Raw genomic sequence first — 11,302 nt, 5'->3', positions numbered from 1 at the left:
TAAAGACTCCGATCGTTTTTCCATCTATTTGCAAAGATGAATAATAAGAATTTTGCAGAATATCATTTCTAAGATTTCTCTCAGTAAAGTATATCACAACATCCCTTGGTAGTTGCCTTTGTGATGCAATACGTGAATTAACTCTGTAAATTTTGTCAATCCTTGCAAAAATCTCAGAAGAATCCTGGATCTTCAATAACGTGGCCAGAGCATCAGCACAAACTTTTCTTAAGTCCTCTCTAGGGTTTTCTCTGATACCCCTCAGTCTAACAGCGTACTCCATAGATCTGAATTGCATCATGATAATCTCCTTATCCATCCTCTGCATATTCCCCTCCATTTCAACAAATTTCAAATCTGTTTCCTTCGTTTTAGTTTCCAAATCCAAAGCCAGATGATCAACTTTGCTGTCCACCTTAAGAACAACTTCTGACAGACCTGTGGCTAAAGTGTGTAGTTTTTTATCAAGTTGATCATGTTTTTTAATGGTATCCTGAACCATTTCTTTAACCTCCTTAATTTCTTTGCGTAAAAAAGCATTTTCTTCCCTTATAAAGTCCTTGAAATCCTGATAATTTATTGTGGCACCCGGTGAGGCTTTTTTTTCCGTTGCCATAATTAATAATTCTTACAGCCGCCTCTAGCTGTCACCATTCAATTAACTTTCGATTTCCTTAGGTATTCAGCTGTAAATTAATACTTGCAAATGTTTCTTTCTAAGTTGCTCGAAATTAAAACTTTGACATTTAAGTAGTTCAGGTTATGTAAACTGGCTTAAAGATTGTTAATAGTTAGGGTTGTTTCAGCCGTTCCGCCTTTACTGCCCCGGCTATCAGCAGGTAATTAGCTTTCGTTTTCTGTAGGTTTTCAGCTATAAATCAACGCCATTTTGAATCCTTTGTTCTAAGCCCACGCCTCTCGAACTCAGCAGTAGCGTTCTTTTTAAAGAGATTTTTTTTTTCCTTCCCCCAATTAAAACTTAAAATACTTGCAAAAGTCTTGCTTCCTTCTTGGGATGTTAAGATGTTAAGATGTTAAGGCTGCTCCCGGCGACTGGCTCTGCTTTTTATAGCAGAGGTTATCAAAAAGGCAGGAGAATACAACAACTGCGAAGGGGGGCAAACCTCGTCTGACTCCGGACTCCAGAGGGTACACGAGGGCTCAACCCAGCAGCTGAATCTCTCCCTCATAAATTCCAAGAATTTACGAGTGTCCGAGGTGTTAAAGATCGTAAAAAAACACCTCTAACTGTCTCTTGATCTGACAGGCTCAAAGAAAAGCCTGCCATCGGCACCAGGAACAACCGGAAGTCCTTTAACAACCGGAAGTCCGGTTCGGTTCCATTTTGGTGCTAGGAATATATGCTCCTAACCAATGCCAAGAAAGTTTTTATAAGATGCTCCATTTAAAAATTTTAGACTGGAACTTTAAGAGTATTCTAATAATGGGAGATTGGAATGGAGTGATTTCTCCAAAGATAGACAAGAGTACAAAGACAAAATTCACTACCAAATTACCAAAGGCTTTTTTTGATTTACAAGACGATTTGAAATTAAAAGATGTCTGGAGGACGCAACATCTAAATGAGATGGATTTTTCTTTCTATTCAGATAGACATAAATCCTTTTCAAGGATTGATTTCTTTTTGTTAACACCGGATCTACTTCCTAAAGCCAAGAAATCCAAGATTTTCGCCAGGTCACTTAGCGATCATAGTCCGGTGTGGTTACAAATTGAATTAGGGATGAGGCCAAGAAGGTCTTGGAGAGTAAATGAAAATTTATTTAGATATGAAAAAAATGTTGATGAACTTAAAAAACACATGAAGGAATTTTTCAGTTTTAATATGAAGAAGGGCACTCCCATTGAAATAGTTTGGGATGCAAGTAAAGCTTATATGCGTGGGGTCCTGATACATATGAACTTTAAACACAAACAAATTAGACAGAAAAGGAGAATGGAATTGGAAGATGAAATAAAACGTAAAGAACAGCTGCTTATAATAAACCCGAATGACCAGGCGCTCCAGATGGCGCTAAAGCTGTTGAAAGATCAATTTCAGATGCTTATAGCAGAACAAACAGCAACCAATTTGCAATTTGCTAAACATAACACCTTTGCCAACGCTAATAAACCTGGTAGATGGTTAGCATATACTTTGAGAAGGAATATGAATGACAGAATTATTGATAAAATTGAGTTTCGAGGGAAGATGGTATATCAACAAGAGTTGATTAAAAAATCATTTGTGGACTATTATACTAAGCTATATGTACAGGATAATATACAGAATAAGTTAATAGATGATTTTTTGGAAGGAAAAAGGGTTGCAAAAATTTCTGTGCTTCAAAAGGCAAATTTGGAACGTCTTATAACCGCTGATGAGATCACTTTAGTTATAAATCAACTTAAATTAGCTAAGGCTCCAGGGACTGATGGTTTGACTGCAATGTATTATAAAACTTTACAACTGGAAATGATTGAATATCTTACACAACTATTTTGTAATATACAACAAGGAGGTAAAATACCTCCCTCATGGAAAGCGGCTTTTATCTCATTGATACCTAAAGATAAAGAGGGCCCTAAGAAACCAGAGGATTACAGGCCGATATCTCTTCTGAACACAGATTATAAAATATTTGCTAAAGTATTAGCCAACAGATTGATGCCGGTTATTCAAGAGATTATTCATCATGATCAAGCAGGATTTATTGAAGGCAGACATATGAAGGAGAATGTAAGGCAACTCATAGATTTAATTGACTATCTTGATAAGAATAAGCAGATCTCTGCAGTGCTGGTTTTCTTGGATGCAGAGAAGGCCTTCGATCGAGTGAATTGGAACTTTCTAACCAAGACTTTGGAAAAGATGGATATGGGACCACGATTGCGGCAGGCGATTGGAGCAATTTATCAGCAACAAAATGCACAACTTATTATTAATGGAAATTTGTCAACAACTTTCGAGATACAAAAAGGCACAAGACAAGGTTGCCCATTATCCCCATTGTTATTTATTTTAACTTTGGAAGTCTTGTTGAACGCAATTCGGGACTCAAAATCCTTAGATGGCATAGCTATCAGGCAAAAGGAATACAGAACTAGAGCATTCGCCGATGATCTGGTTGTTACCCTTTCACATCCTTTGAAATCAATAATCCAGATGAAAAATATCATAATAGAATTTGGCATGGTGTCTGGGTTTAGACTAAATCAAAACAAAACGAAAATGATGGTTAAAAACATGACAGAGACTCAAAGAAAGAGACTTGTAAGTTTAGCAGGTTTTGAAATAGTTTCTAAAGTTAAATATTTAGGAATACAAATTTCAGAATCAAACACAAAACTTTTCTCAAATAACTATGAAGTGTTGTGGCAAAAGATACAGAAAGATCTTGAAGCGTGGAAAAAGTTACAATTGTCTTTGCTTGGAAGGATCTCAGCAATTAAAATGAACATTCTACCTAGATTTATCTTTCTATTCCAGATGATTCCGGTGCTCAAGTCAGATAAAACCTTGTTAAATTGGCAAACAACATTAAATAAATTTGTTTGGAAGGAGAAAAAACCGAGAGTAAAGATGAAGATTATGCAAGATACACGTGAAAGAGGCGGCCTTAGACTCCCAAACCTTCGATTGTATTATGAAGCTGCGGTATTAACGCATGTAGCAGATTGGTTCGGGAAAACAAAAATGGAATTGCTCAATATAGAAGGCCATGATCTTGTTCTGGGATGGCATGCATATCTTTTTTATGAAGACAGGGTGGATAAAGTGTTCAACAACCATGTTCTCCGTAGTGCCTTGATGAGAATATGGAAGAAGCACCGGCCCAATTGGGATTATAAAATACCGCTTTGGTTGGATCTTGCAGACACCATGGGGATTATGAATATTAAGTCACTCGGGGGGTGTTTATATAAAGATGTGCTTATTGCTGATGGGGGCGAATGGAAGTTAAAAACTTTGGAACAGCTGTTGGAAGAAGGAATTACTTTAAATTGGTTACATTACATACAGCTTCAGAAGAGATGGGAAGAAGATCGCAGGGTCGGCTTTATGGATAAAGAAGTGGAACTGATTAAGCAGATAAAAGAGACTGGTCCAAAACAAGTTAAAAGAATATATAATGTACTGTTAGAAAGAGACTCAGAAAGTGAATTGGTTAAGGATTGTATGATTAAATGGGCTCAGAATTTTGGTGAAGTGGTTATGTTGGAAACGTGGGAAAAAATATGGGTTCAGAATGTTAAATTTACACAGTCACAGAATTTAAGGGAGAATTTTTATAAAATGTTTTACAGATGGTATTTAGATCCTAAAAAATTATCATGCATGTACCCAAATGTTCAACCAAAATGTTGGAGATGCGGGTGTCTAGATGCTACCTTTTTTCATGTATGGTGGACTTGTAACAAGGTTAAAGCTTTTTGGATAAAAATATGGTGGGTTATGCAGAATGTATTTAAGAAAAGAATACAATTCACTCCACAAATGTTTTTATTGGGTATAGCTAAGGATTTTACCAAAGGGGAAACAAAATTGGCCTTGTATATGGTTACAGCAGCTAGGTTGTTGATTGCGCAACATTGGAAAAAAGATTTTTTGCCGACAATTGATCAATGGATTCAGAAGGTGGCGGGGTTCGCTGAAATGGCAAAAATTTCAGCTTTCTTAAAAGCTCAGAAACAGGAGGATTACACACAGGAATGGGCAAAATGGATTGATTATATACAGAATAAATACCAGACTAGGAGTTATTACCTAGCTTTTAGGTAAGAATGTTTAGACCGATAGATGATCTGAGTAAATAGTATATGGGATGTTTGGAATTGTTAGAGTGGTATACAGCGGAAGTCAGGGGGGTGGGTTTGTATGGGAGGTGGGGGAGGGTTAGGGTGGAGGGTGGGGCAATATATATGTATGAATAAATTAGAAGATGGGACTAAACATTGTTAGGCTAGGAGAAATTTATATTAAGAGTTATAGATGTTAAATTAGCTTAGAAAATGATCAATGTGTTATTATTAATTTAAGAGTAATTTATATAGTTTTTGTTGGGAGGAGAGGGGTTATGAGTAATCTATTTTAAGATGGGGGGAGAGGAGGGGGTAAAGTGTTTGGTATAATATTTGAATGTGAATTTTTGCGGGGGGGTTGGGGGGGTATAGCATTTGTATGAGATTTATATTGTGTGGAGGGGGGGGTGAAAAGGGGGAAAATTTGTTTGTACAAAACTCTTTTAATAAAAAAAAAAAAGATTTCTGTTGCTAAGTCAGACGTTTGTCAAGTGAGATTTACTTCATTTTACGATCTTTCTTGCCACATTTATTTTATGTATTTATTTTATTATTAAATTTATATTGCTGCCCATTCGCCCATGGTGACTCAAGGCGGCTTACAGAATGCAAAAACCACATCTAAAAACAGTAGAACTAATAATAATAATAATAATAATAATAATAATAATAATAATAATAATAATAATAATAATAATAATGTAATAAAATCACACACACACACACACACACACACACACACACACACTTTGTTAAGTGAATCACTGCAGTTGTTAAGTTAGTAACATGACAGTTAAATGACTCTGCCTTCCCCATTGACTTTGCTTGTCAGAAAGTCACAGAAGAGGATCACATGACCACGGGACATTACAACCGTCATAAATATGAGTCAATTGCCAAGTGACAGAATTTTGATCACATGGCCATGGGGATGCTGCGACAGTCATCCATATGAAAAATGGTCATAACAAAGTGCCCTTTTAATATTGAACGGTCACTAAGTGAACTGTTGTAAGTCAAGTACTAGCTATATTACAAGGCATTTTATTATTATTAGTAGAACTGGATGTTCTACTACTAAAGAGACACGGTGACTCAATGGTGACTCAGTTAGTTTTATATTCTTTAACTTCAGTGTCTGTCTGTAGAAAGAAGGAATAAGAGTCCCTTACACAGTCTCTTGAATGACAGGAAATAGGAAGAATAATAGAACCACTGACACTAGCAATAGCAACAGCGCTTAGACTTATATACTGCTTCACAGCACTTTACAGCCCTCTCTAAACAGTTTACAGAGTCAGTATATTGCCCTCCCCCCCAAAACTGGGTCCTCATTTTACTGACCTCGGAAGGATGGAAGTCTGAGCCGGTGAGATTCAAACTGCTGAACTGCTGGCAATTGTCAGTCAGCAGAATTAGCCTGCAATACTGCATTCTAACAACCACAGCTTTCAATAGATATTCTCCAGATTGGGGGGACTGACTTTTATAGATTCTGGAATAGGATGCTTCCTTTTATGGTGAGAAAATAAAATAGTTTTTTTATATACAGCCACATAAGGAAAAATGTGTCTTAGAAGAAGGCTGCCTTTCCAGATCAGATATATACAACAATATGATCCATCACGCCTCAAAAACCCATCAGTCATATAGTTTTGCTTACAACTGTAACCCCAAGCATAGGATGGGTGACAACTGATGGGTAGTAAGAATTTGAAACTGTACTTGATTGTAACTCAATCAGTGAGTTTGGAATATGAAGTAATTGCTATAAAGGCAAACTCTGTTTTAGATCAATAGAAGTATAGTTTCAAAATTTATATGATCCAGTTTTGGGAATTATATTTCAAAATAGTTGAAGATAAACAGGAATCTATCTATCTACTTATCTATAATCTATCACACTTGGACAAAAAAATAAAGAGCCAGTTGAATGTAGTGATTAAGGCATCAGGTTAAAAACAGAAAGATCATATATCTCAGTGGGATATAAACGCCTGCTCAATAGATGATCCATATTCATTGTGTGGATATGTTGGAAGGGCAGCGTTTAGGAGTTTCTGATAAAAGATCCATTCTGAACCCAGCTCCATGTGGACCAAGAGTTAATACAATACAATACAATAGTAGAGTTGGAAGGGACCTTAGAGGTCTTGTAGTCCAACCCCCTGCCTAGGCAGGAAACCCTATACTGTTTCAGACAGATGGCTATCCAACGTCTTCTTAAAGACTTCCAGTGTTGGGGCATTCACAACTTCTGGAGGCAAGCTGTTCCACTGATCAATTGTTCTAACTGTCAGGAAGTTTCTCCTCAGTTCTAAGTTGCTTCTCTCCTTGATTAGTTTCCACCCATTGCTTCTTGTTCTACCCTCAGGTGCCTTGGAGAATAGTTTGATTCCCTCTTCTTTGTGGCAACCCCTGAGATATTGGAACAATGCTATCATGTCTCCCCTAGTCCTTCTTTCTCTTAAGCTAGACATACCCAGTTCCTGCAACCGTTCTTCATATGTTTTAGTCTCCAGTCCCCTAATCATCTTTGTTGCTCTTCTCTGCACTCTTTCTAGAGTCTCCACATCTTTTTTACATTGTGGCGACCAGAACTGAATGCAGTATTCCAAGTGTGGCCTTACCAAGGCATTATAAAGTGGTATTAATCTTGGTCATGATCAAAGCTGATCAAGATCGTGATCGGAGTAGCCTATATCCTGGCAGATTTAGTGACAAAGTGTTATATAACACAATAAAGCTCTTAACTTCTATTAACCTGCAATCTGTTAAGCTACTGTAAACAGGACGGAATCTCTATTAGGCATCTCTTACACATATGTTTTTCCCTATCAGGACCTTGGATGCTGTAAGATCTATGCATCTACCATATAATATTCTTCTTTGTTATTCGTTAATAACTGTAACTAGGGATCAGTATGTATGCAATGTATAGAAATGTTTTTTTCTCCAGTTCAATTTTTTAAAATTACCTTTTCTAAGAAATTGGTTATTGAATAAAAAAGTTCAGAAATAATACATTGCAATTTTCATGTAAAAATACCCCATGAAGAACTCTATGGGATATTTAAAAGCAGCTAATTAGAAGGCTCTTTTCATATTTATTTCTAACCACATGAAATAACCATAATAATTGTTGGACTCTATCCTTTTGCAAAAGGCAATAAAAAATGGGTGCTTTCCAAATATGACTAATTCAGGGATAACAGCTAAAACTATAATATGATTTTGGATGAAAGAGGAAACGAAATGGAATACCACCCATAGATCTTCAACTTTTATGTTCTGTGAAAATAGAAAAGAGGAGGGAAAGACTTCTTATTCAACTAATGCTTTCTTTGGGAAACCAATTGCTCACTGCTTCTCAGGAATCAATCCTGCACAGTACAATACACTGACCCGAACCGTGACTGCAGAAAAAAATACATTTCTCCTCCCCACTTGCATTTTCCATGTGGGAAAATTACTTTTTAGTCTGAACCTCTTTTGATTAAGATTGTAGCCTTATGCATTCAAGTAAGATCTTCAGAGTAAATATGCACAAGATGGTAATGTAGATGTAGCTATATGTTAATAACTGTATTCACCCTTAAAATGAGCCTGGATTCTTCTCTACATAATTAAGAACTGATTAAATTAATCCACCATATAGATTTTAAAAAATCTGTCAGTGAACACAACTTACTAGGCAATTTTGGTGATGTACCACATTCACTTCTATTGTAGGTTTGCACTGCCCTCACCTGGTTTCCGATAGCCTGTATTCTTAGAATTGTTTTTCTATACCAGGTTGCCTACCAAATAGCAGCACATACCAGAAGCACCTTGAGGTGTTTCTGTTTCATCAGTTTTACCAGATGACCAATTTTGAACCAAATCCACATTCTTACTATCGTCTCACAGTCTCCAAACAAGCCTTTTTAAACTCCTGTGAAGAAAGTAACACGTAACACTTTCATTAATAGATGTAGTAAGTATGAGAAGAGAATTTGTGACACACTTTTGGAGATAATTTCTCTAAAACACCAACATGGGTGCTGCTCCAGAGAAAACTATGCAAATTACTGTTTAGTCTGATTACATAGAATTATTTTCACTTGTTATCTGGCAATATGGTTAAATTGTGTGGAGAGATTCTACTAACCTTGTTCCATTCTAATACTGGATTCTCCAATCAACCCAAAAGACATTGACTTCAAAGCAGCTGGCACCATTACTTCCTCAATGAAGCTTTTGCCATGTCTTAAGCCTTCCCAATAGCCCCATCTGCTTTGAAGTAGTTGGATGCCAAATTGGGTTTTAAGTAATCCTCATTCAATCATATGGATTACTGTAACAATTTATTGGCCAGTTTTGAAGTTTTAGGGAAAAGCTTGAGTGAGTGATAGTGGAACAATTACAAGTGGTCATGTTTAAATGAATTGGTTATATTCATTTCCGTTAAGATTCAGGCTAAGATTTGACACTGAAAAAATTATAGTTGTATCAACAGAGCACTTGAAGCTATTGGTAATATTTGAAGTGGAAGTTTCATCTTATTTCATCTTGTTCTCCCTACTGTTTATCATTTACAGTACTAGATATCGTTGTGACCTGTTGGGTCATCCTTGAAAGTCAGGTAGTGCAGTCTGATGGGACTAAAATGAACATGACATTTTAGGTTGGGTGTAGTCTTTTACCCCAAAGCTGGACGACCTATGATTATCCAAGAAGATTATATATCATAAGTAGGAAAATATCTATGCAGTTTCTCAATCAACAAGGTCATCGCTGTTTCCAAAGGTGCTTTTTTCAAGAGGCAACTGGACTTCCTAGTTTTTCTTTGAAGACATTTCACTTCCCATCCAAGAAGCTTCAGATGAGAAGCAAAATGTCCTCAAAGAAAAATAAGAAAGTCCAGTTGCCTCTTGAAAAAAGCACCTTTGGGGCAAGTAGGAAAATAGCAATGGAACTTAGACTTATGTACCACTTCATAGTGCTTTATAGCCCTCTCCAAATGGTTTACAGAGTCAGCATATTGCCCCCAACAATCTGGGTCCTTATTTTACTGACCTTGGAAGAATGGAAGTCTGAGTCAATCTTGAGCCAGTGAGAATCGAACTGCCGAATTGCTGGCAGTCGGCAATCAGCAGAATTAGCCTGCAATACTGCATTCTAACCACCACAGCACTACGACTCTAATTTTAATGGCAAATATAGTTCTATAGTCAATATTTACTTACCTCAATAGGTAAACAGAATGACCATAGGCAAACAAAAACGAAGTGGAAGCAAGAACAATTTCTGACTTCTTGATAGCTTGTAAGAGGCTGGCAGGAAGCATTGGAAATAATGGTACCATGGGATCACAAGGATACTGTAAAGCCACTGTTTTGCAAATAAAATGGGTGTGAACATCATGAACATTTCAATTCATAGGAATGGCCCTGGATTTTTTACACATTCTTTCAATTAGTAGATTTTAGGTACCGTATTTTTCAGAGTATAAGACACTCCGGAGTGTAAGATGCACCAAGATTTTGAAGAGGCAAATTTTTTTAAAAAAAAAATTGCACTCTGCAGATCTCGCAAAAAAGACGGCTGTTTTTTGTCCAAAAAAAGGGCATGCATAGCCTTTAGGAGGCTTGTAGAGTGCTCCTGGGGGCTAGGCTCCTTCTAGGCTCCTAGGGTCAAAAATGAGCAAAAAACAGCCCTTTTTTGTCACAAAAAGGGCATGCATAGCCTTTAGAAGGCTTATAGAAAAACACCCCATTTTTCACTCTTTTCTGTCCTTCCCGGCTGCCAGGAGCACTCTGGAAGCCTCCCAAAGGCTATGCATGGCCATTTTTACAAATGGGGCGGGGTTTTGGGAGGCAAAAGAAATGCTGTATTCAGTGTATAAGACACACCCAGATTTTCATCCTCTTTTTTGATGGAAAAAGGTGTGTCTTTTACTCTGAAAAATACAGTACTTTGTTTCAAAAATTGATGTGGCATAATGTACTGTTTGGGCTAACTTGAGGGTACAAATAAACTAACAGATAAATAAAATTTGAATTTTAGTAATCTTTAAATAAATATAAAAAAACTGGATACTTTGGGATTTGGACCAAGAAGCCAGTGTATATAAAGTAGCTGAATCATACATGATGGAGACACTGTGGTTTAATGGTTACTGGGTCTAGGAATTCAGAGAAAGAGAGATTAGCTACTGTACATTGACAACCAGAAGTGGTTGGGAGACTAGTTTAATCTTTCACCAGATGTGGATAGTCATTTTATGGGGAAAAATACTCATCTTTTTCTCAAACTCTTATAGAAGAGAGATATAGACGTTACATTATGTGCATGCCCCTATGCGCATGCATTGCTCCATCCTTTGCTGTTCTATCATCATCAGACCTGCCTATTCTCAGGGATATTAAGGATTTGTCCTACAGCCCATAAAGGCCTACACATCTAGTCTTAACAGAGTATTTGACATGCATCCCAAAGAACCTAGATTGAAAATTGC

Source organism: Natrix helvetica, assembly GCF_964273705.1.
Source record: "Natrix helvetica genome assembly, chromosome: 3".
In the NCBI taxonomy this organism is placed as follows: Eukaryota; Metazoa; Chordata; class Lepidosauria; order Squamata; family Natricidae; genus Natrix; species Natrix helvetica.
The sequence above is the reverse complement of the archived record's forward strand: the minus strand, read 5'-3'. Positions refer to the sequence as shown.